Source organism: Aotus nancymaae, unplaced genomic scaffold (genome assembly GCF_030222135.1).
Source record: "Aotus nancymaae isolate 86718 unplaced genomic scaffold, 86718_ANA_hifiasm-v0.15.2.pri h1tg000007l, whole genome shotgun sequence".
Classification (NCBI taxonomy): Eukaryota; Metazoa; Chordata; class Mammalia; order Primates; family Aotidae; genus Aotus; species Aotus nancymaae.
In genome coordinates this window covers 5,820,199-5,827,502 of record NW_026988418.1, presented here as the reverse complement: position 1 = coordinate 5,827,502, position 7,304 = coordinate 5,820,199, and the positions used below count along the sequence as shown (strand labels likewise).

General features: G+C 48.7%; 1 long non-coding RNA gene across 1 annotated transcript; it reads right to left on the bottom strand.

Annotated features, from left to right (window-relative positions):
* Positions 1–4,737: 4,737 nt before the first annotated feature.
* LOC105705087 (uncharacterized) lies at positions 4,738–7,304 on the bottom strand. Its single transcript, XR_001104599.2, has 3 exons — positions 7,163–7,304; positions 6,373–6,436; positions 4,738–4,967 (listed from the first exon to the last, which is right to left on the bottom strand). It is a non-coding gene; the product is annotated as an uncharacterized LOC105705087 (long non-coding RNA).

Here is a 7,304-nt window from a genome sequence, read left to right as displayed (position 1 = left end):
AAACCTCCACCTTGTTCAAGTCACTATATTTTGGTATCCCTTTATTATAGCCCAGCCTATATATGAATACAGCCATTTTCTGTGCCTTGGTTAATTTTTCTGTAAGATGGCAATGGAATTATGTACTCCACAGGGTTGTTGCAAGAGTAAGAAATAAGAGGCCGGATGTGGTGGCGCATGCCTGTAATCCCAGCATTTTGGGAGGCTGAGGCGGGTGGATCACCTGAGGTTAGGAGTTCCAGACCAGCCTGACTAACGTGAAATCACGTCTCTACTAAATACAAAAAATTAGCCGGGCGTGGTGGCACATGCCTGTAAGCTACTTGGGAGGCTCTAGCAGGAGAATTGCTGAACCTGGGAGGCGGAGGTTACAGTGAGCCAAGATTGTGCCATTGCACTGCAGCCTAGGCAACAAGAGCGAAAATCCACCAAGAAAAAAAGAGAGAAAGAGACAGAAAGAGCGGAAGGAAGGAAAGAAGGAAGGCAGGCAGGCAGACATCTGGGCCATGGCTATTATGTATAATAGTTATTAGCATGGGTTTCAAGAAGCTGATTAAACCACTTGGAGGAAATAGGCAGAATGCCACCCCACCAGTATAACAGAGAAATATTATGTGCAAGTCGATCCTTGATTTAGCAGCAAAAGCATAAGAACAATAAATATCTTGGACTTAAATGTAAGTAAGCTAGTTGAAATTGAAGCTAATGCATTCTCTCTCTCTCTCTCTCTCTCTCTCTCTCTCTCTCTCTCTGTCTTTGGAATCAGGGTGTCACTCTTGTCACCCAGTGGTGCTATCATTGCTCACTGTAGCCTCAACTTGCTGGGCTCTAGTGATTCTTCCATCTCAGCCTCCCAAGTAGCTGAGATGACAGGTGTGCACCACCACACCTGGCTAACTTTTTGTATTTTAAGTAGAGACAGGGTTTCATCATGTTGCTCAGGCTGGTCTTGAACTCCTGGACTCAAGAGATCCACCCACCTCAGCCTCCCAAAGTGCTGGGATTACAGGTGTGAGCCACATGCCTGGTTGCTTTTTCTTTTAATAATTTGGATTATTTACCTGCCGCTCCTTTGCCTGCATTGTTACTGACTCAAAATAGGGGAGGACTAATGCCACGTAGGAAGGAAAAGGGTATTTGGTAAAGGAATTCCTGAGAGACATGAAGGAAAAGCAGGAAGTCTTCTGATAATTTGGGAAGAGCAGAGTGTGTGCATGAGACAAAGGAGTGGGAGGCCAGAAACAAGTGATTTGGGGAAACAGATTTGGTGAAATTCCAAAACATGGCTCATGACCACTTTCCAGATTTTGTTTTGGATGATGCAGTTTCCTCAAAACAACCCTGTATTGGGGTTGGTACCATGTTCAGTATGAGTCAGGTAGCAATGGCTGAGGGAGAAGTCTGAGAGGAGCCTCCCAGAATCCCACCACCACATACATCATGTCAAGGAGAAAGCAGTCAAGAGTTCCTTGGATTCCTCAGGGGACAGATGGTGCTGAGGGGAACCCATTGGCTGCAGGCAGTGTGGTGTTCTCCTCATGCTTTTATGAGGGGAGAAAACAGCCAGCAGGGAGTGTGAATTTTTTTTTTTTTTTGAAACAGGTCTCACTCTGTCGCCCAGACTGGAGTGCAGTGGCATGATCTCAGATCACTGCAGTCTCTGCTTCCCAGGCTCAAGTGATTCTCCTGCCTCAGCCTCCTGAGTAGCTGGGATTAAAGGCATGCGCCACCATGCCTAGCTAATGTTTTTTTTGTATTTTTAGTAGAGATGGGGTTTCACCATTTTGGCTGGGCTGATTTCAAACTCCTGACTTCAAATGATCCACCCTCCTCGGCCTCCCAAAGTGCTGGGATTACAGGCATGAGCCACCATGCCCATCTGGGAGTGTGAATTTTGAATGAACTAAATTCTATTTAAACTCACAGAGACATAAACACAATTTAAAAATTTCCCCCTGCTATTAGCAGGAATAGAGGCTTGAGTCTAAAATGGGATTCATCATACAAAGTAACAAATGTTACATTCTTTTGCATATTTGAGTCGTAGTATGCAAATTTCTATCCTGCTACTTGACACAAGGTCTGTACAAAAAATCACACGTATAGGTCAATTTCATTTATAAACATAGATTTTAAAATCTTAAACATTGGTAAATTTAATCCATTAGGATAGTAAAATAATAATACATCACATCCAAATATTGTTTAGTCCACAAATATAAGTGTAATAAATTTCAAATAGGAAGTTTCTGCCAGAAACCGTAAGGCAGTAGATACTAGCTGGCAAACTTATCAGCATACCCATCTCTGTGAATGTCAAAGTAGATAATCAAAAACCAGTTGCGAAGGACGGAGGCCGAGAGGGAGCCTAGACAGTCCCGGCAAGCGGCACCGCGGGGTTGGCTGGTATCCTGAGGCCGGACTCAACGGGTCCTGGCTGAGCCACTGGGTGAACTCCGCCCGGCCCCAGCCAATGAGCCTGCGAGGGAGCGATTCGGCGCCGCGCCCTTTGCTTGTAAATGTATCACGAAGAGGCAGCCCAGAATGAAGAAAGCAAGCAGGAGTGTTGGCTCGGTGCCTAAAGTGTCTGGGATAAGTAAAACGCAAACGGCAGAAAAAATTAAACCTGAAAACAGCTCTTCAGCATCTACAGGAGGCAAACCTGTAAAACCTGGAACAGCAGCATCATTGTCAAAGATGGCTCGTTCGGAACACCACCTGGGTATGGCTGCGCTGCAGACCGGGCAGAGCAGCAGCGCAGGCACCGAGATGGGCTGCCCTACATCGATGACTCACCCTCCTCATCGCCCCACCTTAGCAGCAAGGGCAGGGACAGCCGAGATGCGCTGGTCTCGGGATCCCTGTGGTGGATTCCCCAAGGTTGCGCGGCTAGAGAATAGTGGCACATTCAGGAGATGCTCTGCCGTGCCCACTGAGAAAGCAGTGGACCTGCCCCCAACCCCCGTGAGAACATAGCCTGGGGTGGCCGCAGGCTGGGTGGTGCTGGGCCAGCTCCTCCCTGCATGGAGGCCTGACTCCTCTCGCTGGTCCCACAGCTCGGGGGCTGCTTCAGTCGTGCTCTGGGCCCAGATGCACACCCCTTGCCGTTGGTGTGTGTCCCGCCACTTGTCCTCTTGGGTTCCTTCCTTCTTGTGCTTAGAAAATCGCTGCTCAGGGCAGTTGCTTCTTTTTGTCTTTTTGATCCCTGATGACAGATACCTTTCCCGGTCTGCTTAGCTTATTTCTAGATGGTTTCCACCCCGATAACAGCATAGCCTGGCACAGTGGTTCACACCTGTAATCCAAGCTACTTAGGAAACTGAGGTGGGAAGGTCGCTTGAGTCCAGGAGTTTGAGACTGCAGTGAGCTGTGATCTTCTCATTGCACTCCAGCCTGGGCAACAAAGCAAGACCCCATCTTTAAATAATAATAATAATAATAAAAAGAATGAAAAGAAAATAATAAAATAAAAAGAGCAAGAGAGGAATGGGCTTTACCCCATTTCTGTAAGGAAGCTCCAGAAGGGACCGCTACCCTAGCAAGAAGCTCAGCCACCTCCAGCCGAACACTCATCAGCAAGAGAGCAGGAATTTCCAGGGGGCAGATCCGCATCCTTTGAGCAGGGCTGTTCCTTCCGCAACCTCTGAGCGAGCTGGCTCCCTCCGAAATCTATTGCGCGCGCCCCTGCCTTTACCTACAAGTGCCTTGTCCGCGCGACCGGACCGCGCCAATCCGTTATACTCGCCCGTTGCCCGCCCAATCGTCGCGCAGGTGTGAAAGATGCGCTCCCAGCAACAGGTGAAACTAAGCTGTTATTCTTTGGCCGAGTTGGCAGTTAGAGGAAAACCGTCAGAGCCCAGCTCTCAAAACTGTGCTCTATTCTTTGGCCGAGTTGGCAGTTAGAGGATAACTGTCAGAGCCCAGCTCTCAAGAGTTCAAGTATATGACGATTCCCCACTGCTCCCAGGGACAGTTACCTGGGGACGCTGTGCCTCTCACCCCTGCCATTAGGGCTCAGTGTCCTGGAGCGCACTCACTCCATCCCCCAGTTCACTTTGCTTGTGAACAGAATGGCAGGCCATCCTGCAAGTATCCAGAGACTTAGCATCAGTGGTGTGTCAAAGCAACTCCACGAGGATATTCCATGATCCTGCAAGCCCTGTGTTTCTTCCTGGTGATCCTGCCTTCAATTTGGATGCACAAGTACCACAGCTAGCCAGTGCTGTGTGCTTCCAGTTCCAGAATGTCCTGCAGCTCAGCCAGTGCAATGAGCACAGGGACTCTCGGTGGGGCCCAGAAGCAGGGAGTCACCCCTTTGGGCCACAACACCCAGCTGTGTGTGCACCAGACTCCTGTCCAGAGGAGATCATGTTGAGGACCCTCAGGGAGCGCAGGGCAGGGATGCCTGAGCAGGACAAGGACCCCAAAGTCCAAGAGAATCCTGATGATGAGAAAAGGGTCTCCAAGGGCACCAGGGACACACGGTCTGCATTTAGGCCCCTACGGGATAATGGAGACCCCTTGCCCTTAGTGCCCAGGCCCAGGCCTCTGCAGAGAGACCTCCATGCCCAGAGGTCAGAAGTCACATATGACCTGAAATCTCAGTGCTCCTGAATGAACCCCTGACCCAAACTAAATCCCATCTCCAGCTCCTACAGCGCCATGGGAGGCTTCCCATGGCTAAAGAGGAGGAGGAGGCCAGCATCATCCCACTGCCGGCTGCCCTTCGGTTTCTCAAAAACAGTGAATGAAGGCAGCCCGCGGGCTGTCTTTTGGGGTCGCACCCAATGTGCAAAGGTGGCAGATGCAGCACCAGGGCCAAAACCTCCAGGAACGGCTTCCCCACATCGCAGACCTCTACGCCCCATAGATGCAAGTTTCATCTGCTGCCACGCAGGCGTGGGGAGCGTCTGATGCTGCTGCCTCCCTTACAGCTGGGGTTCCGGGTCACTGCTGAAGACCTGGACCTGGAGAAGGAGACAGCGCTCTGGTGCATCAACAGTGCACTGCAGGGAGAGGCCACGATCATCTGGGACTGTAGAGCCTCACGGCCTTACCAAGCTTTGTCCTCACCTACAGCAGGGATGGCTCATCTTCCTCCTGAACTCTAGGACCCAACATAAATTCACAACACTACAGACACAGGTCCCAGGACTGCCTGGGCCCACTGGCCCTCCTAGCATCTGTTGCAGGGGCCGCCTCTATATCTGCTGTGTCTGGGAGGAAGCGCCACTCAGCAGGCCCCCTGTTCTCCTCAGATCCCCTTCCTGTCATCTCTTGCCACTCCTGGGCCTCAGCACCATTCACCTTGCTGCCCCCTGCCCCTTCCCCAGCTCCAAGCACGGACTGCACCTGGAGAAGCCCAAGCCCTGCCTCTCCTGCTCCTGCAGCTGCTTCAGCAGCCCTTCCTCACTTCACTCAGTACCAGCAGAATGGAATCCCCATCTGCAGGGTTTGTGGATTTTCCTGTTTTCTCCACACAGAGCCCCACATTGCCCTGACCCTAGTGCTCCTCTCTGTCACAGTCTGTGGATCACTGTACCTAAAGCCAGTTCCAGCAATCAGCACATCTGCCAAACTAGCTCCCCAGCAACAACTGACTTGGAGGTCACCCCCATGGATACCAGCCCCGCTTCTCAGCTTTCCCTCCTGGACCTCCTGCTGCCTCCAGTGAAAGCTTCTTTCCATCAATCCAGGCCCTTTTGATGCCCCACAGTGACAGCACAGCACAGCCAAGGACACCACCAGCCTGACTGAACTAAGGTTCTCTGGCCTGTCCTTCCCCATACCTTATCATAAAGCTTCTTATTTACATTAAAAAAAACAAAAACAAACAAAAAACAAAAAACCAGTTGCACAGTTCTCAAGCCTCTCATCCTCAGGGAGGTAGAGGTGTTGCTGTAGGGCTTCTCTGAAGAGGACTTTTCTGGAGGGACATATGCTTGTGAGGGTCTCTCCTCCCTCTCTCCCAATAAGCAGGGTTGGGTGATACTTTCTTATTCTCAAGCCAAGGTGGAGCCATTTCAATGGGACCACCTGGAGACCTTGATATGTAACTCCTCCAGGCAATGGGATGCAGTGGACCATTATCTAACTCTTGCCTGGAACATGTGAAAGGCAGTGGTGGACTGGCTAGCTGTTCCAACCAAGGGGTGAAGATAAAATGATTATATCAAGTGGCCTGCACTCCAAGAGTTTGTCAGGGTGGAAGCTTTCTTTGGAAGGAGACCTGGCTTAAACCCTTTAAAATCTTGCCCAAGAGGATTGCCTGGAAGAGCCATGGAACTCATAACAGAATAACCCAGTGTAGACTGGACCAGCAAAAAACAGAGGCGGAGATTAGAGCAGCCAATGAAAGGGAAATGGTATCACCTGAATTATGTAAGATGCAACAGAATGTTCTTACTGGAGCTTCTGCAGAATCTGCAAATGTGTCCTAAGAGAGAAATAGTTAGCTTTGAATATCTGCCAGTCTCAGAAAGCTTGAAACTATTTAGCAAACCTCAGAGAGCCAGTATGTGAAAATGGAGACTAAACTAAATTCAACTGCCTCTTTTTTGGCTTTTATCATAACTTGTTTTCTCAACTTTCCCGCTCCCCTCCTGCTATACCATCCAGTGAAAGAAACTGATACTCTATTCCATGTCCATGTTTTGTTGAATTTGCTTCCTTTTTTTCCTCTGCCAAGGACGTTTGCACCCCACCTCTTTTGGTTCACTCAGTCCTCCAGAGAACCATCAGCACCGAGGTCAGTGAATAACATAGGGGCCTTTAATCTGTGACCTTCCAAGAGACCTTGGAATGACTATTGCAAAGGCCAAATACAATGCGATCAGTCCAGAAATGGAACCATTCCATTATCATAAAATGTGATCTGTACTTATTTTAAATATTTTAAGTTCAAACCCATTTATATATATCCATTCACAGGCCTTCAAATGTGAGCAAGCTTGTTTATTTTGTAGAATGGTTCACTGATTGGAACTCTGTATTACCATTCTTGAACAAACCACTCACAATATGCATTTTTATGATTCTCCAGTTTGTATTTCTTTAAAGTGAAGCAAGACCTTAAACACACCTGGGAATAAATCTATGGGTAGGACTTTAAATTACTTAAAATTATTTACCCAACTCTACAGTTGGTTTTGCTTATACTTACTTCAGTAGTCGTTTTTGTTCTTGTTTATTGTTTTTTTTTTTTTATTATTTTTAGTAACTCAGTCTTCATTGAGTCTTTCCAATGAATAGGGGAGCCACAGATCACATCCAATCCCCTTTCTAGCTCCTAGTGGGCTCTTCGG